Source organism: Neovison vison, chromosome 6 (assembly GCF_020171115.1).
Source record: "Neovison vison isolate M4711 chromosome 6, ASM_NN_V1, whole genome shotgun sequence".
NCBI classification, from domain to species: Eukaryota; Metazoa; Chordata; class Mammalia; order Carnivora; family Mustelidae; genus Neogale; species Neogale vison.
The window spans coordinates 102,170,096-102,197,524 of NC_058096.1; the positions used below are offsets into that span (position 1 = coordinate 102,170,096).

At 40.3% G+C, this 27,429-nt stretch overlaps 1 protein-coding gene and 1 long non-coding RNA gene across 2 annotated transcripts in view; one reads left to right on the forward strand and one right to left on the reverse strand.

Moving 5' to 3' along the window:
* KCNMB2 (potassium calcium-activated channel subfamily M regulatory beta subunit 2) overlaps positions 1-27,429 on the forward strand; it is a 239,000-nt gene that overhangs the window by 85,033 nt on the left and 126,538 nt on the right. The window lies entirely within an intron of this gene.
* LOC122908709 overlaps positions 21,825-27,429 on the reverse strand; it is a 29,168-nt gene continuing 23,563 nt past the window's right edge. The window contains exon 3 of the long non-coding RNA XR_006385015.1: positions 21,825-21,865. This is a non-coding gene — a long non-coding RNA (uncharacterized LOC122908709). The remainder of the gene's footprint in view (positions 21,866-27,429) is intronic.

Sequence of the window (27,429 nt, forward strand, 5' to 3'; positions counted from 1 at the left end):
ACCCCATCCTGTTGCCAGTTTCTAAAATTGCCAACCACAGTACAGAAGCAAAAACGCTGGGTTAAGCAGACATTTAGAATAGGGGTATATTTCCTGAAATTGTAATGTCTGGAGTATTTTGCATTTTTTCAGTTAAGGTTGAAATAACACAGGTATAGTTACATGACTGTGTTACAAAATGCCCACGTTTTATAAAAATGGCGTGACTTATACTAAGTCCATTTCCTAGGTGTCTCACTATAATTATTTCAGAACATAAAGTTCAGAAAAGACAAGGTCCCCATTGAATATACAACACCAAAAGTGAACCATAATGTAAACTATGGACTTGGAGTAATTACAGTGTGTTAATCTGAGTTCATCAGTTATAATAAGGTAACCACTCCAGTAGGGAATGTTGATAACAGAGATAAGTGTGCACTTGTGGGGGTAGGAGATAGATAAAAAAATCTTCGTATCTTTCCCTCAAAATGATTTTGTTTTACATTAAGCAAGCTCATTTTATCAAGCATTCATTTACCCATCTATAAAAGAGAGACAAGAATTTACCACATGGAACTCTCATTAAGTGGAGAAATACATGGGAAAATGCCCTTCACAGATCTTCGCCCCCAACAGATATGCTCTTGGGTTTTGTCATTTTCTTATTTCTAATGGTAGTTCCCCTCTCTTGTTCAGAATCCGGCATTCTATGTGCTCTCTCACTGCCATTCATATTTGGAGTTCTCCTAAGGCAAACCCTGAAACAATGACTCTAGTGCCAGTCCTTTCTTTGTGAGGGGAAAGAAACTCCTATAGGAAAAAGTGAATTAAGACCAGAAATTAAGACCTCCAGCCAGTGAAGGGACGACATAAAATCAGCTATTTCTTCAGGCCACTGATAGGGAATCCCAGCAGGAAAGCCATGGAAGCCAGTGTAGAAGGACATCAGAGAAAGCAGGATTTTTTTTTTTTTAAATCCAGTCTCTAGTTAGGAGTGTTCCCTGGTGGAGCACAACCTCAACTCTTAATGGAACTCTTGTCTTGCTGAGCAGATCTGAGAAAACTTGCAGCCAAAAGATGCATAGTTACTTCTGGCAGGCATTTGAGAGTTGCACACAAGGGAAGGCAAGGCAAAGCACTAAGAATGAAAGGGTCTGGAAACCCATGTGCGTCCACATTACCAATAAGCCTCAGTGTCTATATTTACCTTAAAACAAAAGAAAAAGTATTAGATATTGAACAATTTTAATAGAATTTCTGGCACCACTTGAGTGGGGAGACAGGTGTTTTATGGGGGTCCTCCAGAAACCACAGAAGGAAGACACTTATTTATTCCAGGCAGAAGGCAGGCTCTCCATTTCTGACATCCAACTGCATGCATTTCACTGAATTCAAAGTTATTGATACTTTCAAGAGAGTTTCTGATATGAACACAAGAAAAGGTGATTTGTATCACAAAAGGTGACCATATCTAGAGAAGTAAGTCTGAGAACATTTGTTTGCTAAAGGTATCCATCCCCGACCTAGTTGATAGTCCTAGGGAGACAGTTTCAAGATCACAGGGAAATGAAACAGCTGTAGGGCAGAGCCCCAGGCACATTACCACCTGCGCAGGGCCGTAGACTATTAAAGGCTCTGGAAACAGGCAAGAATCTGGCAATGGTTCACTCTCTGTGACACAGGTTATAATTATAATCAGGCATGTTAATTTGTTTCCTCCAAATTATAAAGCTTGGTTTAACCTCTGGCATCATTTTGGCCCAGACTTAGCAAAATTTAACTGTGTAGGCCAGAAAAGAGTGGGCTAAATCTCTGAGGGGCAAATGACATCTGTTCTTCTGACTTAAAGATGCATACAAGGTAAGAGGTGCGAGGCCGTGGATGTTGATGCTGTAACCCAGCAAACACGTGACGCTCTCTGGAAAGAAGTCAGGATCTATTGCTGTGAACACTGCTGAAGTCATTCCTTTAGGCCAGCAGATCTGAGAATTGGTCAGATAGGACTACAGAAGGGAGCATGGTAGAAGGCTCTCGGTAATCAGTCTCCAAAACTACAACTCTAGATAGTGAGTCAATAGTGCATCATGCTCTTAATGAACTTGGTCTGGCCACGGTGACAAAGTTCATTAGAGACCATTTATCCTCCACTCAAGAAGGAGAAAAATGACTTCAATTAAAACGATGCCAGCACCACCGATATGTTATCTTTATTAAAAAGGCATTTTCAGCAGGAAAATTTATTACATATTCACATCATTAATCTCATACATCTCATTGTTAGATAAATGCTAGTACACTCTAAGGAAAACAAATACGATCTTACAGCTCTCCTGTAACTGAAAGTAGATATAATAAAGAATTATAATAGATGTTTATGAAGTAATCCAGTGGAATCAAACTCTCATCCAACGAGTTCAACATTAAGGCTTGGCCTGCTTCTGGTGAATCATTCTGGGATGCGTGTGTAATGATGAAGGTGGACGGATACGCCAAAGGGAAAATATTGCTCGTAGGCAGCCTAAGTTTGTTTCTTGTGCGCTTTCCCCATGTTTCCTTTTTAATATTCTAGAAATACGCCCACAGCAAAATCTGGAGACCAAAATGAATGAGAAAAAGAGCGCTACGTAGCTACTTTCTATCAGGATCTGGCCAAGTCCTGTAACTAAAAGACCTCTGCAATTAAACAACCTGAGTTAAAAGCCTAGTGCCGTCCCTTGTAAACCTAGAAGTTATCGAAACACTCTGAACCCAAGTTTTGTCATCTAAAAAGCACAAGCAAGAAAGCTTTTGTCCCAGTGCTCGGAGGCCTAAGAATATGCACTACTTCCTATCACATATTAAGTGTCAAAAATGGTTAGGGAGCCTGTACTTCAGATTTTTGATAAGCAACTCAGTTTCATTGATTTATTTTAAAGATCTTTATTGAACAGGTATCATGGGCCAGTCATAATGTTTTAGGTTCTGGGGATATGAGAAATGAACAATACGGACATTATCTGACTGCCTTAAAATGGGGAAGATAATGATTAAATAAACATTGACTAACAATTCATGAAGAATAAGGTTCTTGTTTTAAGTCAAATGATAAAAGATATAGTGATTTATTATTATTTTCAAACAGAAAGCTCAGTAATGCCCCAATACGTAAAAATCATTCATTTCATTTATAGAATACCTAGTTTTCCCCCCCTTTTCATTTTGACTTCAGGTTCACAAAACTGAATTAATCTTATTTCTCTGCGCACGACAGACTCTCACCACAAACGCATGCAAGCCTCTGTTTTTTTGCTTGTCCTCTGCTAACGTTCCCATTCCTTTCCTCACCAGAGGCACTGACTCAAGTATTGAATAGATGTCCATTCACCCTGATTCCACATGTCCACTTACAGATATATTTATTCTTGAAATATATATATAGTACATACACATATATGTACTATATATATATATATACTATATATATATATATATATACATAGTATATACACAGTATTAGGTTAATAGTAAGTTGTTTCTTTGTCCTCATAACACTGTTCTTAAGTGAGGTAGTCCTGTTTTCATGTAAACCTAACTTACTTCCAAGCACTGCTTAGTATTCCTTGGTATACACAGATCACCTTTATCTGTTCTAGCAATAGGCACCTAGTTACTTTACATCCCGCTGCTATAAGCAATTTGACATATAAATCTCACACATGTATTTTTCTGAATCTGTTAAACAGTCTTTTTTTGGGTATACATACATATTGAAACATCAATTTTGCATACTTAATTTCACTGACCTATTTCTGTACCATCTTTCAATTCCCCCTCTCTCTGCCAAGGCACGGCATTATTTGATGTACTAATATTTGCCATCTGGTGGCTATAAAGTGGTATTTCATTATTTAAATTAGCATTTCTCTAGATAAATGATATTGTGATATTGCTCATATCCTGCTACAATTACTAGGTTAATGATACGTCAGTTCATAGCATGTAGACATCTTATCTTCTAAGTAATACTGTCCATTTCTCTATTAGGTTTCCTGCCATTTCTCATTGATTTGTAATTCTGTGGGTTAGATGTTATGTGCTCTCTTTTATGCTCTGCAAATAACTTTTCTCTGTTTATAATTTCTAATAGTTTTAGCTATACTTTCCTTCATCGAATATAATCTGTATTTTGAAGTAATTAAATCTTTCACCTTTACTCTTAATGCTTTAAGCTAGCTGGTATTATTCAAGAAATTCTTCCCTATCTAAAAATTACAGATATTCCCAAACATAGTCTTCAATTTTCTATTTGGGACTCTTCTCATTCAGACCTTTTTTCAGTTACAGATATTTTACATATGATGTGTAGGTAGGGATCAACTCCACTCCCCCCCATATAATGAGTCAATTCTCCCACTGTCATATATAAAATAATCAGCCTTTTCTCCACTGGTTTGTGAAGCTATTTATAACATGTAAATGCAACCTTGTTAATAGGTCTTAAATGTTTACATTTAATGATGTTATATGTTTAATATTGGGTAAGAAAACTCCCTTATTTTTTTTTAAATTATCTGATTTCTCAAACTTTAGTTCCCCAGATACTATTTAGAGCCAACTTGTCAAGTTTCCTGGTATTTTCATTGAATATACATCAATAGATTAGAGGGACCCCTTTAAAACAACATCCCAATTATCAACATAGTACTATCACTTCATTTACCCAGGTTTCTTTTATATTTTTTAATAGGATTTTACACTTTATCCATAGTCACTCTATGCATCCTTTTTTAGAGTAAGTCCTTTGTGATTTGCATTCATAACCTTTGATAATATTACATTTTATTTGCTTTTTTGATTTTTTTGCTAATACAAAAAATACTAAGTTATCCTTATACCCAGTAAATTTGCTAAACATTATTAGTTTTCATAGTTTATGGGTGTATTCTTATTTTCATTTTTGATATAAATGATCATGTCATTTTTTAAATAATAACACTTCTGTCTTTTCCTATTCAGTCTTTCCTCCTCTTACAACTTTTCTTATCACATAGCCAGGATCCTTTTGTGCTGTATCAAACAGAAGGAGAGATAGTGGCCATCCTTACGTTGTGTCTTGAAGCATATCCATTAAGTATGATGTTTGCCATAATCTTTTGGCATATGATTTTTTTATAGAATTAAGTCTGATTCTCTGGAAAGATTTTTAGGTATCATAAATTTTTCACCATTCATTAACATACTGAATCACATTTATAAATTGTTCATGTCAAGTCATATTTATATGGTTCTAGAATTAAGCCATGATTATGACTTTTTTTTTTTCTTTAACAGAGAGAGAGGTGTCACAGGTAGGCAGAGAGGCAGGCAGCAAGAGAGAAGAAGAAGTAGGGTCCCCGCTGAGCCAGGAGCCCGACATGGGGCTTGATCCCAGGACCCTGAGATTATGACCCAAGCCAAAGACAGAGGCTTAACCCACTAACCCACCCAAGCACCCTGATTATGACTTTTTAATACACAATGTTGGATTTGGCTAACATTTCATCTGCCATTTTTACATCAATAATAATCAGTGAAATTGGCAAGTTTTGTGCACTATACATATCTGTCTTGGGTTTCAGTGATAATAGCCTCACAAAATGAGTTAGACAAATTTCTCTTTTTCTGTATTCTAAAAACACATAAGATAAAAACTACCTTGATTCTCATCTGTGAGATGGGCTGAACCTGGAGGCTTTAAGTTATAGAGCTGAATAACTCCCTTTCCTTTTATGCAAATTTTAACATTTTATTCATTTCTAAAAATATATCCATTTCATCTCATTCAAATTTTCTAGCATGCAATGATTTACTATTTTTGTGTGTGTGTTTCATTGTGTCTGTTTTCTTATTTCATTCCAGACCTCAAGAATTCTCATCTTTTATTTTAATTAGTTTTGCCATAGGTTAGTATCTCCTTTGCGTCTCTTCAAAGCAGCAGCTTTTGGTTTTATTTATGAACACTTAAATACTTCAAGCTGAGGGGCAGTAAAAGCATCTTATGTCAACATATGAAGGGCATCATTAAAATAGTAGTTATAGGAAAACATACTGTTTTGAATATATTTATCACAAAACAAGGAGAACCAAAAATTTCATCTGGGTATTCAACTCAAAGGAGCAATAGAGCAAACCCTCCAAAATAAGAGGAAATAATGGCCCCCCAAAAAACAAAAACAAAAAACAAAAAAAAAAACAAGACAACAAAGAAAAAAAAAAAAAAACAAAGAGAGAGAGAGAAATAGCCAAAATTGGCAATTTTTCTAAAAGGCTTTTACATATAGGACTTTAAGCTGCAGACCAAAAGCATTTGTTTGCTTTCAGTGTTGCTTTAACAGTTTTGAGAGTCTGGTGAGAAAGATCACAGAGGCAACCTGCTTCAATGCACAAAAGGTAAAGTGGGGTTTTATTACTGTACTGATTGAAAGATGTTGTGGCATCCTTGTCAGAAGAGTAGCTCTGTATTCAACCTGCCAGGTTCAGTGTTCAGGTCTGCCACTTCTTTGCTATATAATCTTGCTCAGGTTCTCTAAACCTCAGTTTTCTCACTTGCAACGTGGGGAGCATAATGGTCTCTATCTCAGAGAGCAGTCATAAGAATGAAACAGATAAAGTCTATCATGTGCTTAACATAATGTTCAGTAAATGTTAGGTCGTGGTGTAGGGGGGTTAGTAATCTATTTTATATTTACCCCCTTCCATGGAAGAGAAAATCTTGGACAAACTAAGAATGGATGCTTGAATATTAATTTTAATTCTCCCATAAACGGGACAGCACCGTGTAAAGAAGACGATACCCAACCCCAGACTGAAAGTGGTATAAGGCAGCTTCAGACGCAGATGAGAAATTAAGTGACAAAGATCTGGTGCAGAAAGATCTCTGAGTTTCATCCACATGACGTAGGAAGTGGAATGGGGAAGAATACATCACAGCCCTAGTCCAGATGGAGTGCTGAGAAATTGGAAAGGGAAAGCTTTTTAGAGTAACTGTGAAAGAACCAAACACCTAACCAGGGCAGTAAAGCCCCAACCTTGTTGATTTCCCCTGGAGCTTTTTTTCGGCCTTTTCTATCGAGTATTCTCAGAAAAACACAAAAAAAGACAGAGAGAAAATGCAGGGAGTGAGATAGCCCCACAGAAGCAAGGACGATACTGCTGCTTACTGATCTGAGGAATGGGGTTTCCAGAGAGGTCAGGAGGGTCCTCCAGGGGTGCCAGGTAAGAACACCCCTCCAGGCCCTCAGTCCTAGGAGCCACACTTCCAAAGCAGCTGCCATGGTCCTCTGAGGCTTTCCCCAAAGCCCCACATGGCAAAGTTATTTCTGTAAAGCGTGAGAGCTCCCCTCAGACTTCCTGAATTTCACAACCTGCCATCAGAATTCACTTTCCTCCCCAGGGAAAACAGGAGGTCTGCATCCCAGCAGCTGTCAGCCCCTTTAACAGGAGATGGAACAGTAATGAAACCAAGGGGGACTGGTACATTCTCAATAAAGGAGCTCCATAAAAGGCATGTAGTTACCTTTTGGAAAACGGCAGCAATGCTCTCCTATCCAGACATGCAGACATGATAAAAGCAGGCTCACATATAAACATGACCTAGCATTTGCCAGCGAAGACCTCAATTTTGTTACGTTATTATAAATTGGGGATCTGTGTTTCATTTCTTCTGAGAGATCTTCGCAGTCTACTAAATGCAAATGAAACTCTATTTCTGACAACTAAACTCCAGCAGGAATAAAGGCCAGGAACTCGCAGGAAGGATTCTCTAAGAACAGTCAAGTTCTCTTTAGTAGGTTAATAAGCATGAATGCTGTTGAATGCTGCATTGAACTGATATTCTTATAAAGGGGAAATTATCACCTGAGAATTCATCTTGAGTAATGGTATTATAGCATATGTCAGGAATGTGTTAATCGGTCTGATAGAAAAGGTGACAGGGTGTTCTTGCAACCATCTCAAGGAACGCTGAACTCGACTCCACCCATATTCTAAGTCTCATGTGTGAAGTTTAAATAGCATATATCAAAACGATTAAAACATTCCTTCTTGGAGTGAAGGAGACAAGCAGCAGACTCTGCTGAAGGGGGAAAAAAAAAAAAAAGGTACTTGGTGAAACCCAAATGTAAAGTGGGCCTGTGAAGTTTCACACCTACCATGTGCTGGCCCTCTGCTTGCTAACTGTCCTCCGTGTCTTGGCTGTCACTACATCCCTGCAAAATGTTCAAAAAACAAGGCTCACAGGGTGGAAGCAATCTGCCCAAGACCACAGAGCCAGGGTATGGAGGAGGCATTTACTGATTCCAGAGCCTATACACTTTCCCTCCTGCTACGTTGTCCCCAAAACAGCCCCCACCACAGAGGACAGGCCTCTGACTCCATTTGTTCGGGCTCATGGAGTCCACACCTAATTGCTCGGCATCTGTGTAGAATGTAAGGGTTTGTCTTTAGAGGCAGGTTCTCAGTCACTCCGGCTTTGATTCCACTCTTTCACTTTCAGCCTAGGGCTTAGACTTTGGAGGCGGAACAACGTGGAAACAAACGCCACTCCTACTGCTCCATGTGACTTTGATCAAGCTCTGTCATCTCTCTAAGCCTTGGGTTTTTAACCTGTGAAATGGGGATAGTTACCCCTACTTCGCAGAAGTCCATTTTAAAATGAGGTAACACCTAGCAAGCTTCCCATCGATGACTGGATTCTGCTGCCAGGACTGTGGTCTGTCATCAGCAAGACTTGGGGCTCCATAATTAACGTTTTGCTCCATACTTTCCCAGGTTCTTGACCTTGGACCAGCCCCTTTTTATCATTACTTCCGTCTTGCAACTGGCACTTTAGAACCCCAGCATGCATGGAAAGAGTCCAGGAAAGAGAACTAAGGAAAACAAGAGAGGAAGAAAAACAAGGGCATAGGAGGAAAGATAGCCACTACAGGCCCCAAAATTTAAAATTTAAAATTTTGTCAAAGAGATGCCATTTTCCTAGCCCATTTCTCAAACCTCCCAATATGTGCTTTAAGAAACAAGTTTTCCTCATGCTACCAGCAGTCCAGTAGGCGCTAGGCTGCTCCTCACTGAGAAATTTAAGTCGAGACATCCGTTCATGAGTGACAAACAGACCTCCGTGATTGAATCAGGGTAAAGTTACCTTCTTTATAGCCTTCTCTCCTTTCCTCAGGCACCCACCTAAAAAACCTACCTTTTCAAATACTCCAAGAACACTTTTCTAGCCTCTGTGCTGATCTTTTTCTTTCGTCGTTCTCTCTTTGTTCTGAGCATCTGTGTCACATTCTCTAGCAGTAGTTGAAAAGCTGAACCTCTTCACTGACTGCTTGATGTGTGCTTAGTTGCCGCCCAGTCTAGATGGAATGCATGTCAACCAGTGGGGGGAAAAAAAAAAAAAAGCCCAGGAAGCCATCTCTTCTCCTTCTGTTACTTCACCCCCGGCCCCCTGCAGAATGCCATATAGTACACACAGTGAATTACTCCGTAATGACGCCCAAAACAATAAACTTAAAGGACCTCTCAGATAACAACACCGAAGTTTACCATACATCCAGAATGTTATCTTCCTGAATTAGGATATCCTCACTAAGTCTGCCAGGTATGCATAGTACCGAGTAAACAGGAATCACAGGCCAGGCAGACAGCTCCCACCCCACCAGACTACATGAACACCAAAACACTTCTCTAGGCAAATGCCTGAGCTTGGGCCTCCACAGAAATCCCATAGTGAAGTGAAGTGAAGAGGCATTCAAAAGACACACATTTCCTTCCAGCCCCTCCTGCTAAGGGAGTTCTTCAAAGCAACGGACGAAGGATGTTTTAACATTTCAAATAGCAAAGTTCATTCATGCATGAAGCACTCACTCTGGAATTCTGCGCATGTTTCCGGAATGGAGGCCAGATCTGATGTGACAACTGCCAGGTGAAAATCACAGAAGCATAATATTATGCAATTTGATTTCAAGGCAGAATGTTCTAAATCCTCAGTTGCCAGCCAGACAAAACATCTGCGAAGAACAAACCCACATTTAGACATGGGTCCCTCACCTTTAGTTTTTAAATAAATGTTATGAGCTCCGAAAGTTAAAACTCTAACCATGCTCCTGAAAACTCTAATTCTTAAAAGTTCAAATATCTCCAAATACTATTAGTTAAGTTTATTGTAAATTTCATAGAACCTTAAAATGTTAGCGCTCAGATACCCACAAAATATTATTTGGTGAAATTCCCTCTGTTTACAGTAAAGAAATGAGACTTAGAGGGATACATGATTTGCCTAACCTTACCCCATTTGCTAATATCAGAAGCAAATGTGGCCCCAGAGTTGGTCAGCCCCTATGTTCCGTGGCTCAGTTTATCTGTCCACTCAGATCCATAATGGAAACCACACAGGCTTTGTGAACAAGCTACTCAACTTCTCTTAAATGAGTAACTCCTAATTCATAGCAAGTTATTGTATTTAAATGAGACATATATATATGTATGTAGCACATGACCCATCATAGTACTTTATAAATGGAGCTGTTGCTAGGATCATTATCCTTACTGTTATGATTATGCCTCCTGCCCTCTACGCTTCACACAATTTCCCACCTTATTAGTCAGGTTGACTGTGCTTTTAGCAGACCCCTTCTGAGCAGTGAATGAAGCCTGAAACCGATGTTCCCACAATTAACTAGAATTCTGACAGGTCCAGTGTGAGCCCCTGAGCACTAATCTCTTTACCAAGCAGCAGCCTCCCCCTCTAGCTTATAGTATGGGAGCTTCATGGCCAAGTAGAAAGAGCCGAGATATTGAATCAGACAGTTTGGGTCTTCATGCAGCTCTGCCACTTACTACATGGTTGACCTTGGATTAATTACTTAATTACTTCAGTTTTCTACTTTCTTAGGAGAATAGTATCTTCACTGCAGAGTTTGTAGAGAAGATTAAATAATGTAGGGACAGCACCAAGATGGCAAAATAGGTCATTCTTGTCTTCCCTCCCCTTCACAACAACAGCAACTAGAACAACACAGAACAAGACACCTCTGAGAATCCCAGAACATGAGGGTGAGGCTGAAACAAGCCCCCCTGCCACACACAAACACACACCACAAAGACCAAGACAGATTGCATTAGAAGAGTACGAGAAGCAGCTACACGTTGAACATATGGTCCCTCCTCTAGCCAGCATGACACCCAGAGATGTTTCCCTTGAGCCTCCAGGTCTTCTAGTGAGAAAAAAAGAACCCAGGGAAACTAACAGTTCCCAAGCATTGGGGTCTTTTTGTGGGAGCCCCTATTTTGATCATGCACCACTGGAATTGCAGAGGAATCTGCAAGATTCAACTACTGGGAATCAGACTCTGAGGGCAATGGGAAGGACTTGCCACAACTAGTACAGGGATCTTGGCAGACCACATACAAACCAGCAGAGCCCAAATAGTGATCCCAGCCAGCAGCTGTGCCCATTTGAAGAACCAAGCTGGGGACACGCTGACTGGGGAACCTACCAGGTACAGAACTACCTAATTCATATCTTCAAATGGGGAGTTTTGCTGACCCTACACCCAGTTTGCCCATGCCCAGGCAAGGAGCAGAGCCATGGCCTCACCTGTTGTAGAGAGTATTTTCCAGCCCCATATGACAAGAAGAACTGGCAACAACTCCTAGAAGCTGTGTGACCCAGTAACACTGAAGCCGTAAGTGGGTGGGCAGAGCTGATCACCTCAGAGCAAACCCAGTTATGGGTGTGGAGGATTCCAGTGTTAGGCATAAGCAGAGGGATTAATTCATAGCCAAGGCTGAGGGTATCTCCTCCCTCTTTTCTCCCGCATTTGGAGATCCAGTTTGGGAAACTGAGAGTAGTCAGAGTGGTCCCTCCCCTTCCTGCCCGGGCCTGGGAGCTAAGGCAGAGCCCCACCTGCTGTGGTTAGTACCTTCTGGCCCCATCTGACCAGAAGGGCTGGTGACAACTCCTAGAAGATTTGGAACCCAGCAGTGCTCAACCCCAGAGAAGGGCAGCAGAGCCAGTAGTTGGCAGAGCATAGCCAGTGACCCTGTTCGGCCAAGGACCTTGGGGTATAGGAACTAGAGTTAAGACAACAAAGGGCTTTACTGGCTTTAGAGCTACTTCTCCCACTGTGGCCAGGCAGAGAATCTAAGTCATAGGCCTGCTTATTGCTGAATACAGCCTTTAGGGCACCTAACCAGAGCACATGAGAAATCACATAGCCTATCCAACAGCTTTGTTTAAAGTGGCACTTGAACAGAGAGCCCCATGGTTCCACCATCTACAGAGCAAAGCCAATTGCCTCACCTGACCAGGACATTTAGTACCCACTCTGGCCTCGTTTGGGCTCCCAAACGTGTAGGCCTTGGGTTTCAGCCTGCTAGGTAGGAGGCCAATTTATAGCCCCATCTACTACTAAAGTCCCAACCATCCATTAAGACCTACCAGAGAATACAGGCAACTGTGGAAGCTATAGCCTCATATGAGTAGGGAGCCAAGTGAGCAGTCCTATCCAACTGTTCTTCACCCCCAACCCCCATCCTTATCCTTAGAGCTCGAACAGTTCCCTTGCCTAAATAGCACATCCACCTGCCCAAAGACATTACCAGCAGACATACCCTGAATGGCATAAACACTATTGTGTTAATTATTTCACAATATGTTGATCAAACCATAGTGCCACGTCTTAAACTTATACAGTGAAGTATGTCATTTATTTCTCAATAAAACTGGGAGTAAAAAACACCAACTGACAATGTTAAGTACTCAATAAAATCACCATTGTTTCCCAATCCTTGTGATAAGACTTCGATCTTAGGTTTTAAACTATCACCACCAGGACTGGAGCGCTAACATGAAAACCAGCCCAAATATCTGGGACCAAGCTTTCACCAGGGCCATTTCCCAAAGAAGACTGTGTGGAACCCAGAAACAGCTACCCACTTTACTCCGAGCATCACAAAAGCTTTGAAATTCTGGTAGCCAGTCTCTTGCACTGGGTAAGACTCTCTTCCTGGCCAGTGCTATAGGGACAATGTGTCTTAGTCTGTTCATGCTGCTATTAAAAATACCACAGATTGGGTAGCTTATCAACAATAGACAGTTGTTTCTCACAGTTCTAGAAACTGGAAGTCTGAGCTCAAGGTGCCATAGCATGATCAGATGAGGATACTTTTCCAGGGTTCAGACTTCTTTTTGAGTTCTCAATATGGTAGAAGTGGCTAGGGAGCCTCATTTATAAGGTCACTAATTCCTAATCATCTCCCAAAGGAGCTACCTTCTTAATATTATCACTTAGGGGTTAGGTTTCAACATAAGAATTTAGGAGGACACATAGACCATAATATAGTTATTACCTACTGTAAAACAGGTTAAATGTTAAATGCTTTTTATATATAATAGGACCCATGAATGGGTTTTATGAATCTCATTTTACAGTTGAGCAAACCAAAGCAAAGAGAGGTTAAAATGACTTGCTCAAGGTCACAAAAATAGTTACTGGCAGCACCAGGGCTCCAAATCTTGCTCATTTGTCATCCAGCCCTGTTGCTTCTTATACACAGGGCCTGACACTCACAAATCAAGTCCCACCTATTCCCAGCATCTGAGGACCCCGTGAGACCCATTGTAATAACCCAATTCCTCAGACAGATCCTTCCATCTCCCTCAACAGCATTACATTGCGTCCTCAAGGTGTTAGGAACTTACAGTACTCTGTGTTAAGGATTGACAGTCTTTTTCTATAAAGAGCCAGATACTAAATATTTTAGGCTTAGGGGGCCATACAGCCTTAGCTGTAACCACTCAACTTTGCCACCATAGTGTACAAGTAGACATCAACAGTACATGGACAAATGAACATGGCTGTGTTCCAGTAAAACTTGATTTATAAAAACAGGCAACTGCTGGATTTGGTCTGTGGGCCATAATTTACTAACTCCTGCTTTCTATGTTTGCTACTCAAAGTAAGGTCATAGACTGTAAGCACCAGCATCATCAGGGAGGTTGCTGAAAAGCAGAATTTCAGATCTCACTTGAAATATGCTGACTCAAATCTGACTTTTCAGATGATCCCCAAGTGATTCATGCATGCATTAAAGTGTGAGAAACTCTGCTCTCTATATCTTCAATTCAGTGAACACGTCTAATAATCCAAGCTCTGTTCCAGGCATAAAACACATCAATAATCTTTACAACATGGCAAGATGGCCACTATCATCCTATGGTGCAGATGAGGAAACAGAAGTTCAGATATATAAACCAAGATGATACCAGATGGCACTAGATTTAGCCAGAAATTTTTAAAAAATCTATTGTTGATATTCATCTCAGAAATGGTATGAACAAAGTAACACAGAATATTTCAGAAGCATTAACTCTGAATTTGAATAAATATTTTTTATCATGATAAGCATAGGTTTTTATTCTAAAGGATTAAAAGTACTGCATAGTCATAGAAATAAATTTCTACTCTCCTAGATAGTTTTAAAAATAGAATACCTTTTGCTAAACTATTTCTTTCACCTACTGCCCTTTACTCAATTTTATCTAATGTTATAAATTCTTCAAAGGACTATATCATTACTCAGATAGTATTTTTATATTCTTTAATTCCTCTTCAAAATTTCTTTAAAGATTTACTTATTTTTGAGAGAGAGAGAGAGAATGCACAGGGGATAGGGACAGAGGGAGAGAGAAACTTAAGCAGACTCTGCACTGAAATGGAACCCAGGCAGGGCTTAGTTCCACAATCCTGAGCAGAAACCAAGAGTCTGACGCTCAACTGATGGTGCCATCCAGGTGCCCCCTCTTCAAAACTTTTAAAAGGAATTTGAGGTAACTCAGAAACACATAAAATAAAAGATAAAAAATGAAATAAACACTGAAGTAGATTATGGAGAGCTATAAAAGATACCCAAGGATGACAACCATACACAAAATTTATATTATAAAGTATTATACCTTTGCTGTGGCATTTTACTCAAAAAGTGAAACCAGAGATTTATCATTTGTTACATAATGAAGAGAGGCCAAACTTGGAAAGCACTTGCTTGTCATGTGTGTCATTTATTTTCTATTTGTTCACCTATGAAAAGTAGGTCATATCTCAGAAATTGCATCAAATAAGAAATATGAAAACATTGTATTTCACCCCAAACTTCAGTGAAATAAAATTTTAATAGTTTAATTGCTATAATAGTTACTGATATATAATATAGTCATAACAACTAATATTTATTAATCACTTATTATGCTAAGATCTCTGACTGGAACCTCTCATTTGATCCACACAACAACCCTAAGTTACTAAAATTACCCCATTTAGAAATGACAAAATGAGTCTAAGAGAAGTTATGTAACTTGACTTTCCAGTGTATCAGTAGCTACTGCTACGTACGCTACCCCAAAACATAATGATTTAAGAAACAATCATTTGTTGCCAATTTTTTTGGTCAGCAATTTAGGCTCTTTAGCTAGGATGGTTCATCTATGCTCCCTGTAGTGCTGATTGAGCTCACTTTCATACCTGGAGGGGTTGGGATAGCAGGAATCTGTGTGTTCGCTCACCTTCAAGGAGGCTAGCCCAGATACCTTCACTTAGTGGCAAAAGTGTTCTGAGTGAGAAGCAACAAAGGGAAAGCCCCAGTGAAGAGGTACTCATCAAAATTGCTTGTGTCACATTACTAATGTCCCAAATTTAGGGTGAATGTGGGCAAGAACTCAAGGATTTGCATATAAGAGGCAAGATTCCTTGAGAGTCATCAATGATAAGCTATCTTACCCAGCACATAAATGAGTGTTCCAGGTGTAAAATAAGACATCGTGAATTCAGGTTCCATTCAGGTCTTAACTACTCTACCACACTTGCCTTCAAGAGAACTTCCTTAGTATTTTCTATGTGGTGTCAGTTTCTCTTTTAATTCTTAAACTGCCACCTCCTGATACAGGGAGGACACTGCTAATCTCTTCTCCAAATGATTCCTTTTTGACTTAGAGCTACCATGGACCTCATTAGAAGGTTAGCAGAACACAAATTAAAGACATTATTTTTCATTTTTAAAATCATTCATATTATAAGACTGGACGTTACATAATTGCTCTCTAGGGACCTAGTTGACCCCTAAAGTGTATTTTTATGGATTGAAGACAATTTAGGTGTCTTCAATCCATAAAAATAATAACACTATACTTCACGTGGTATCATACAGGACTTTTGAAGTGGAAGAGCATTTACACTACGGGCATCTGGAAATGCTAGTGATGGGGAAGAGGGTCAACATTGGAAAGCCACTCTGGAGACGGGATGGAGAGCTTTATATACCACACGAAGGAGTCAGGGTACTTTAGTGAGGGTAGAGAAGAGGTAACATGATCCAATTGACATTTTAGGAAGATCTCTCAGGCCACAGAGGGAAGGTGGATTAGAAGAACAGAGACAGGTAGGGAGACCAATTGAGAGGCTTTTGCACTAGTCTGGGTGAAATGCTGTAAAAATCCAAGTCCAAGTGATAGACAGGATGGTTCCAACGTGAAACCACCTGGCAATATACTCCCATTTCCTACAGGATGTTTTCCCCTTTCATCAAGAATGGCTGAATAGGGGCGCCTGGGTGGCTCAGTCCTTAAATGTCTGCCTTCAGCTCAGGTGCTCGGGCATGATCCCAGGGTCCTGGGATTGAGCCCTGCGTCAAGCTCCAAGTGGGGATCCCTGCTTGGCTTCTCCCTCTCTCACTCCCCCTGCTTGTTTCCTCTCTTGCTGTGTCTCTCTCTGTCAAATAAATAAATAAAATCTTTTTAAAAAATGGCTGAATAATAGAATAATGGGTAGTGGGGGCAGGGAGGTAGGATATAAAGATTGGTCTATTTGCTCAACTCTCAGGGATCCTTTGTGCCCAGAGGATTGAGAAAGGCCTTGCCATACCCTGGGATTTTTTTTTCCTCTACTGCCCCTAATATAAATCTCCCACAATTAAAAGAAAACAAAAAGAAAGAAATTGCATTGTCATGTAAACAATAGTGGCTTCCTTCTTGGAGAAAATAATGGAAGAAAATTAATGTAGCATTAGATTAAGCTCTATTAGTATAATTATACAATGGCTGTCCTAAAGAGATATGTCATGCAGACAATCTTTATTGTTACAAAGGACAGTCTATACAAAAGAACAAAGGAAATGATTTTAATAAAACATTTTTCCCTGAGCAAGAAATGTGCTTCATGTATCATATATGAGAACGGATAGCTATTTGATATAAAATGGAGCTGTGACCTTGCTATAACAGTGTTCATTACTTAATGCCACAGAAAGTAAATTAATGGACTCCCAAAAGGTATAAAATTCATTCTGCTTTGTGGCATTTGTTTGCTTACAGAGAAGTTTAAGAGGGATCTTATCATGTGATTATTTAAACAAATTCCTTCAAGGAATTCTCAGCCACCTTTCAGGTTTTGCCAAAGGGCATTTCTTGTAAGAAGGATTCATCTAAGGGGAAAAGCCTACCCTTGAAAGGAATTTTTTAACAAGGGAAGTGAGGTTCATGTGTCACCCACAAAGTCAACAATTTATGCCTTCAAATATAGCTATAGTGGTTTTATTTTCGATATTTCTAATCAAATTCAACACTTTTTTTTTTTTTAAAGCTAAATTGTGAGTTGGCAACCCAGCAAATGAACAGATTCCTTTAAAGGTCTGATTTGTACTTCATCAAGTCTAAACTCCTTATGTGACAGTAAAGCTCTTTATTATATAGTATCTCCTTATCTTGTTTCTTGTCATTCAAAACCACATACCTTATAGCTGCTTATCTTTACAAGCTACTTTATAGTTTATAAATTACCTTTACATCTCATTAAGATGTTCTCAATGACCTTGAGGTTAGGTAGAATATTGGTATTCTTATTAGACATAGGACCAATTTTAGCTTCACAGTATCTAAGTGACTTGCTTAATATCAGAAATGTATCTAATTGGTAGCAACAGAACATCAAACAAAATGCAAAGTTCTTGCCCTCAGGGAGTTTGTCTCCTAGAGTGAGATCATACATCAATGTATAAAGAAATATGTAATCTAATGTCAAGAGAATAATGGAGAGATGGAGACCATGCAAGTCATCTGTCTCGGATCTGAGCTTTTCTTAGCGTCTTTCCATCAGTACAAGTATTATAGAATGGTTGTCCTAGGACAGTATTTCCCATTAAGCCTTTCAGGTATGACTCCAGCTAATCCTAATGGCCCATGGAGCAGCTGTGTAGATCTCTACACTTTAGTCCTCCTTCCTCTACTCAATGTAAATGTTCATGTGTCTTTGGGGAACTGCAGACCAGAGAAGTAGAGGTCAGTGTTCCAGAAAGCTTACTTAAAAACGTGATTTGCAGACACGAGAGAACAGTAATTACTAGGCACCAGTATGGTTCACTGAGAACAAGTCATACAGATCAGATCAACATTACTGGCATCTGCAACAAGGTCATGAAAGGGAGAAGTGAAGATGAAGCTCGAGACGTACTATGCTACATTAAGAGCCACCTCGTGTCTTTTTTTAAATTTTATTTTAAGAATCAGGTGGCAAAAACCATCAATAAAAATTTCACAAAGCTCCTTAGTGAAATAAACATGTAAACAAAATATCCTTGTGGAGAAATGTGGCAATCTAGTTAGGTGGACTTTAAATTAGCTAAAGAAACCTACCTGAAAATCATGGTTCACTGTTCAAGTCACAGGAAGGCTGCACATAGGAAGGACTCAATCCTTGATCATGTTTTGTTTTTAAGACTTTTACTTATTTATTTATTTGATAGAGAAAGCAAGCAAGCAGAGGGAGAAGCAGAGGGAGAAGGAGAAGCAGGCTCTCCACTGAGCTAGGAGCCTGATGCAGAGATCTATCTCAGAACCTTGGGATCATGGCCTAAGCCAAATGCAGACACTTAGCAAACTAAGCCACCCAGGTGCCCCTTGATCATGGATCACGGTATTTTCAATGATAATTTAAATGAGAAGTTTAAAAAAAATGAGAAGTTCAGCAAAATGTTAATAAAATTCATACATGAAAAAGAGGTTGAGAGAAAAAGCTCCTGTATGTATTGGAGGGACATAAATGGAATCTGATTTCACTCTAAGTGGAAGCCAGAACTCACCTCCAAAACCTGTACTGAATGCCCCACGACAATGAAGGCAGTGTGAAGAATGCCAAGGCAGGGCATCATCCCTGCCCCATAAGGGTTCCTCTGAGGAGTCACTGATGACCCCATTACCATCCTCTCAGGGGCTGAATTACATCCTCCCCAAAATTCATAGGCTGAAGTTATAACCTCTAGTACTTCAGAATGTGATGGCATTTGGAGACAGGATAATTAATGAGGTAATTAAGTTAAAATAGGCCATTAGGGTGGGCCTTAATTCAAGTTGATAGGTACCCTTATAATAAGAGGAAATTAACACACCGATACACACAGAGGGAAGACCATGTGAAGACACAGGGAGAAGACAGCCATATACAAGCCAAGGAGAGAAGCCTCAGAAGAAACGAACCCTGCTGGCATCTTGATTTCTGACTTTTATCCTCAAAATCTGAGAAAATTAATTTCTGTTGTTTAAGCCCAGTCTGTGGTACTTTGTTATGAGAGCTATAGCAAATTAATATAAACCTCTATCAGAACCTGTACTATCCTAGGACTTGGGCCCCCAAAACCCCACTCCAGAATATCAACCTTCCTGCCCAAACTTCCATTCCTTTCCTGCTCCCCTAGGATTGCTGCTCCCCCCTGGCTGATAGAGCAGGAGGCTCCAGGGCAACAATTACTGCGAAAATTATTAAGAAAGAAGGTCCTCTTTTGCCACTGAGAGCTTTTAAGGAAGGAAAGGGTGTGTAATTTCAAATAAAGACAATATTATACATGGATCAGTCATGCAGACTTAAACTGACTTCTAAATATCCAGAACATAACCCATTCATAAGACACAGATCTTCCTTTGAAGTTACCAACTCTGTTGTCTATTCATTCACTGAACATTTACTTACTAAGTCCTTGCTCGAACTCAGCCTTCTGCCAGTCCTTTTCACATTTATCACCTCGTAGAAGGAAGAATAAGGGCATATCAAGAGGAGATGGGAGTGTGGGGACAAGCAGAGCCTTCCAGGAAATGGAAAGCTGTTGTTGAGAAGGTCAAAGGCACAGAAGGGTCCACAGTGTCTTCAAAGAAAGGACAGCAGCTTGCCTTGGCTAGAATAAAATGTGTATTGAATACAGGAGTGGGAGAGAAGGTAAAGAGATATATAGGAGTGGAGTATAAGACCCTTTCTGCCACACTAAGGAGTTCTGGACCCCATGCTGTATGGAGTGGAGAACTGACATGTTTTTTAAGGAAAAAAAAAACATGTGATTACCTTTAAAATTATAACCACGGGAAAAGAAAGGTTAGATGGGGGTAGGGAAGGAGAATTGTCAGGCTGTTGGGTTCAGAAGTTCTTTAAAGACCTGAAATAGTGAATCCTACTACTCACAAGGTCCTGAAGTTATAAATCTGTGCAATCCATAGTATTGCTCCAATGTGTATGTCTGAATCACAATTCCAGCACATGTGTGTGAATGCTGCATACTTATGAACTGAACCAAATTTAATTCAATTCATCAGTGCTAAAAATAAAGCTACTATTACCATGTCTTCCAGATGTCAATGCAAGAGATTAGAACATTAGATGGTTTATATATTACGGCGATAAAAAAAGAAATGCTTAAGACTTTATAAAACACCATATTTCCATTACCACATCACAGGAGCAGAGGTTCCTTTTTCCTTTAGTAATGAAGTTCTCATCTTAAGATCCAATTCATAAAAAGACATTTCTGTAGCTTAGTGGGGTTTTTCTTTCTCTTGCCTCTGCTTTTTTATGAGAAGAGAGAAGGAACTGGGAAGAAATCCAAATCAAATGGAAAATTAGAGCCAAGGCAAAAATAAAATTAAAATCCTCAATGATTGCAGTAGTGAGTAGGGTAGGTGGTATGATAGGAAAAAAAGGAAATCCCAAGAGCTTGTAGGAAATACCTCTTTCAAATATAAATGAAGATGGATGGACACCTGACCCACAGGGGACTACAGACCACTTCCTACTTTATAAATAGCAGCTGCCGCTTTGTGCCACATGCCTAAAATAGCTTGCACACCACTGAGGAGAGGAGGAAAGGAGGGGTAAGTGTGGAGGTTGTGAGAGTACTAACGAGGAACAAAGCGGGAATCCTGTGCAGGCTGGGGGATGTCACGGGCACCTGCAGTGACCAGTGGGAGTGGAACTTAGTCATGAGGACGATACTGTAATTCAATGACTATTGGCTAAGCCCTTGCTATGTACAACACAGTGTGCTAAATTCTATACAATTCAAAAAATTAGAAGAAATTCTTGTCTTTGAGGGACTTAACATGTAAGAGACATATGACTAGCAGGAACAGCAACACTTGTAATACCGGGCAGGATAGGAGATGGATCGTGAGAAGTAAATCACTGGGCTCTGGGAGTCAGAGGGACAAAGGAAAACACTTGGAGGATTTAGAAAACCATCATGGGAAAAAAAAATCACTTGTAAGTCCTTCCCTCCTTTAAGGATGAGTAGGAATTTTATGGGTGTGAAAGATGAGGGGGTGTACGGTAGAGGGGCCATCTCCCAAGTGGGGAATAAAGAGGCAACAATCCATAGAGATAAGGGCAAGAGAGCACAAGTGGATACAGCCTAGAGTCTTACCTGACGGTGGCCAGAGTAGATTTTTGCTGATTCTTCTAGACATTTTGAGCTTTCCCACTGGAAAGTTAATGGCATAAAATGGGTATTACTCCATCTCCACTCACAAAGAGCCAGAAGCATCACCGCTGTCAATACATGCCTAGTTGGCAAAGAAAAAGAAAATGCTTCTTCAAGAGATCCTCAAAGCAGCCTTTAAACTCCTTCCTGCTCCAACAACCCTCAAGGGCAGGGTAATTCTTTGTCAATGGGGAAAATGTGTGTCCTGTGCATTATACAAAGTCTAGCAGCATCTCTGGACTCTACCCGTTAGATAAAGGGAGTGGGGACTAAAGAAGCAAGGGATGTTAAAGAAAAGAGAATTTTAAGGTGGAAGCCACCTTGGAGGTATAACAATAAGTAACAACTGAATGCTACAAGCCGGTGTCTAAGGGCTTTATATGTTGATGTTGGGTACATTTAAATTTAGCTGAATAAACCTACCTAAAGATCATGGCCCACTGATTGACTCATGGGAAGGCTGCATAATGGAAAGGCTCAATCCTTAAAAACTAGATACAACTATTATCCCCATTTTACAGGTGAGAAAATTAAGAATCAAAGTCATGTGGTTCTTGAGTTCTGAATACAAGATTTGAACCAGGTTATCGGACTCCTAGCCAAAAAGTATAACCACTCTGCTGTATTGCTTCTACTGTAAGGCAGCTGATTCACTAATCCTGCTAAGAAGGAATTGAGGCTTGAGGAGGTAATGTAATTTTCTCAAAGTCACCCATTCATTGGGTAACTGCTCTGTGGCTAAAATCTAGGTCTTTTGACTCACCCTTCAGATGTTGTTCTGCCTAAAGATGTACACAAAGGAATAGATTCCTTCTCCTGGAAGAACTATACACAGAAGCAAATAACAGGTGACAACGGAATCACCTCTGGGATAGAAAGCTGTTTCAGACTCAATCTCATGCTTGCATTAAAAGAATGGCCTCCTGAAAGTCATCTCCATGCCACATCCCTCTCTCACATACCATAAATGCACAGAATACAAAAAAACAGAATGTTTAGTTGATGTTGTCTTGAACCTGGAGAGATCTAAAGAGATCTAGAGAGTATGTAAAAGCACCCATATTGTCCCCCCCCCCAAAACTTCTACGCCCACTGAATGAAAACTTTTTTAGAATTCAAGTTTCCAATTCAGGATAAATCTACTAAAATTCTAACTTCAGAGATAAGAAGAGACACTTTTCAGTTGCTCTGAAGTTTGACATAAGATGTTTGGACTCTCCCTGAATTGCAACCTTGTGGCATTTAGAAAGAGAGAGGGTCCAAATACACCACCACTGCCCAACCTCTAGAGAGGCGGTCTGCCCACACATGACAGGTGCTCCCATCTGCTAGACAGAGAAAATGAGCAGTCTAGGCTCATTATCTCAGCTCCCAGTGTCTCAGAGCCACAAGATCTGAGCTTAGGGAGAGAGAACAGAACACAGACAGAAGGTGAAATTGATGATCCACAGCATAGCTTTCTGGTCCATCAAAAGGATGGGAAGCTTAATATGGAGCAGAAAAAAGGCTACCGTGGCATGAGAAAACATACATTTTAGCCCATTCACCTTGCTCTGGGTCTGTCCTTGTTTTCCTGAAAACAAAGGGTACAGGAATGTTTCTTTGAGTGTGCCTTTGTAAAACAGTTGTTTCTATGCTGACATATGAACATTTCTCATATGTGTGCACTGTAGTTTAGTCAACATGTGATAAAATAACGATCACTGACAACACAGAAGCAGGACACACAGTATTGCTCAGTTCATTGAGTGGCTATGGAAACAGAGCCACTGCATTTCCTGGGCTATATGTATGGAGAGATGCACACCTTTGCCAAGAGATCATGAAGTCTGCTCTACTTGTAAACAAAACAAAACAAAACAAAACAAAAACCAGAATTATTCCTTCATCATTTCTCACTGGGCTTGTTATCGGATCACTGGACACCAGTCAGCCTGCTTGCTGCCAATACCTGTTTTCTGTGAAAGACGTAGCTCAGGCTGGCTGATGTGGAAGTGTGCCGCTCTGGAAATAACCCAGTCAAACATGAAGTTTTATTGCCTTCATGCAACGGTAATGAAAGTTCACAAAGCGTATTCTGTGCACCGGGACTCGACGAGCCCTTTACATGCAAAGCCTCATTGATTGACTCTTTACCACATCCCTATAAGAGGATGCTACTGTTGCCCCCATTTCACAGAAGAAGAAATGGGCTTAAGTGTCTCTTCCATGTGTATGTGGCTAACAAGAGGCAACTGGGATTAGAACTCAGTCATGTCAGACTTCAGAATTCATGTTATTAACTGTCCTATGCTACATATAATAAATACCTATTGTATACCCATTGAGCCACTATGCCAGCCTGAGGCTACTATGACAACTAATATCATCCTTGTTCTTAAAGCACTTATGGTTGGGTTAGAAAAACTGATATGTAAAAGAATGATTGCAATCTAACTGCTAGCCTAGAGGAACATAAAGATTGCTTAGGGAAATGCAGAAGAGAGCAACCTAACATTCACAAGGGTCTGTGCTAATGTTGATTTCATGATTTCATATGCCCATAGTGAAATGCCATAGTGAGCAACATAAGATTTGTGCATGCTGAGGAAGATAATAATGTGTCTTAAATGAATGCTTTCAATATCTTTAACCTAGATGTGGGGAATTATTTAAATTCTTAGCAACTTTTTTTTTAATTTCTTTTCAGTGTTTCAGAATTCATTGTTTATGCATCACACCCAGTGCTCCATGCAATACATGCCCTCCATAATACCCACCACTAGGCTCACCCAACCTCTCACCCCTCTTCCCTCTGAAACCCTCAATTTGTTTCTCAGAGTCCACAGTCTCTCATGGTTCATCTCCCCCTCCAATATCCCCCAACTCCCTTCTCCTCTCCATCTTCCCATGTCCTCCGTGTTATTCCTTATGCTCCACAAGTAAGTGAAAGCATATGATAATTGACTCTCCCTGCTTGACTTATTTCACTTAGTATAATCTCTTCCAGTCCTGTCCATGTTGATGCAAAAGTTGGGTATTCATCCTTTCTGATGGAGGCCTAATACTCCATAGTATATATGGACCACATCTTCCTTATCCATTTGCCCAATGAAGGGCATCTTAGTTCTTTCAACAGTTTGGCAACTGTGGCCATTGCTGCTATGAACATTGGGGTACAGATGGCCCTTCTTTTCACTACATTTGTATCTTTGGGATAAATACCCAATAATGCAATTGCAGGGTCATAGGGTAGCTCTATATTTAATTTCTTAAGGAATCTCCACACTGTTTTCCAAAGTGGCTGCACCAGCTTGCATTCCCACCAACAGTGTAAGAGGGTTCCCTTTCTCTACATCCTCTCCAACACATGTTGTTTATTGTCTTGTTAATTTTGGCCATTCTAACTGGTGCTAGTGGTATCTCGGTAAGGTCTTGATATTCACATTGATGAGTCTTCCTTTTTCAGTTTCTGAAACTCTTTCCCTCCTATGATATGGTCCATCTTCCTATCTCAGCCACTGTTGCCAAGGGTCATACCTCCAGGCTTGCCCTTCCCCAAACCTGCAACATACCTATCATCTAGATTTGAAGCATCCAACTCTCTGACCACCACCTCCCCTCTCCCCAGCTCATTTCCTCTCGTATCTTGCCAAAAACCACTGATGTCCCCAAGATCAACAAGGCACTGATCATGCCACCCTTTTGTTGTCTCTGGCCTCCTTCGTGTCCTTATTTCACCTTCTTTCTTACCCAGTTTCAAGTCCATAACCAATTATGTTTTTGTTTTTTTTTAATCATTCCTTGACATGCTTCCTCAATCCCATTGCCCATCTTCATCACACTTGTCAAAACCTTAACCCAAGTTTACCCCGGTTAAATTTAGCTTTCCACTTACTCTGCACTTCTACCTATGCAGTTGGAAATAGCTGAATACAAACATAGAACAACGAAAGATAGTCTTACTTATTCATGATCATAAACCTCAAGTGGGTGTCAGGGGAAGCAGATTATGTCTCCCTAGTCTATAGTCAAGTGTGATCTTCTATTCCTCAATAGAAGATCTATTCTGATCTTATTTCTCAAATCCCCAGCCCCTGTGCCTGTTATCTTCACTCTCAGCTGATCTTAATCCCTACTCACTAAAAAAACAGAAGCAACCATAAGCTTCCTCAAGCTCCCACCATCATACTTTCCCATCCATGCTCCCAAGTTCTGCCTTCCCTCCTCTTGCTACAGATGAGGTGTTTAGGCTTCTATGAGAGGCCAACCCCCAACCTTGGACACTAGATTCCATGTCCACCCAGAAAGCTCTTCCACCACTATACCATTAAGTTTTCTTCTCCATGGAATCTTTACCATCAGCCTAAAAGGCTATTCTTTTCCAGTCTTTCAAGATGCTTCCTTCCATTCCATTTCTCTATAGGAGAACTTTACTATAAAGTTCCTTTAAAAGTCTATCTGTATTCCCTCTCTCCAATTCTTTCCTTTCTTAAATGGACTTTGGACTTTGCCCACATAATGCCACCAATTGACCCTTGATCTATTTGTTTGATCAAAATATCAGGCCCCTGGGGCGCCTGGGTGGCTCAGTGGGTTAAAGCCCCTGCCTTCGGCTCATGTCATGATCCCAAGGCCCTGGGATCGAGTCCCACATTGGGCTCTCTGCTCCGTGGGGAGCTTGCTTCCTCCTCTCTCTCTGCCTGCCTCTCTGCCTGCCTCTCTGCCTACTTGTGATCTCTGTCAAATAAACAAAATCTTTAAAATAACAATTCTTGGGCCTCGCTTTATTTAGATGTCAGATCTATTTGACCATTATTTTCACCCCTCCCTCCTCCTTTCTTTTCTTATTGAAGAATACCATTCTCTCCTTATTTGTTCCACTGGCCACCCTTTCCCCATCTCCTTGATTTACTGCTCATCTCCCCTATCTCTCCTTCATCCTTTCTCCGTCCACTACCTGGATGATTTAACCTAACATTGTGGCTTTACACATCTTTCATAAACTCACAGCTCCTTCTTTTTCTATAGTGGACTCCAGACTCCTAGATTCTACTGCCTACTTAACATCTCCACTTGGTATCTTATATGCATCTTAAACTTAACATTTTAAGGTGAATGCCTAATCTTCTGCAAACCTATTTCACCCTCACTCATTTCTGCTCAATAACTTCTTGGTTGCTCAAGCCAAAATCTAGGAGACATTCTTGACTCTTTACTCAGTCCCTACATCTAATCCATCAGCAAGTCTGGTTGATCTTACCTTCATGCAAGAGCCAGAATTTGACATCACCACTTCTACCACACTAACCCAAACCACCTACATCTCTCACCTCTATTATTGCAGGGCTCCCTGCTTCTGCCCCACTACAGTCTATTCCTAACAAGACAGTCAGAGGGACCCAGTTTAAAGGCAAGTCAGCTCATGTCACTCCTCTTCTTTTCTCAAAACCCATCTCTACCAGAGTAGAAGCCCACATCCCTATATGGCCTCCCAGGCCCTTCACAATCTCTCTGCCACAGCATGACCTCAGCTACTGCTTTCTCCTTACTCAGGCCACTATAGTCGCTATGGCTTCCTTCTATTCCTGGAATAAAGTGGGCATGCTCTGGCCTCAAGGCCTTTCTCACCTGCTGCTCACCTTGCCAAGAGTGCTCTTCTCTCAG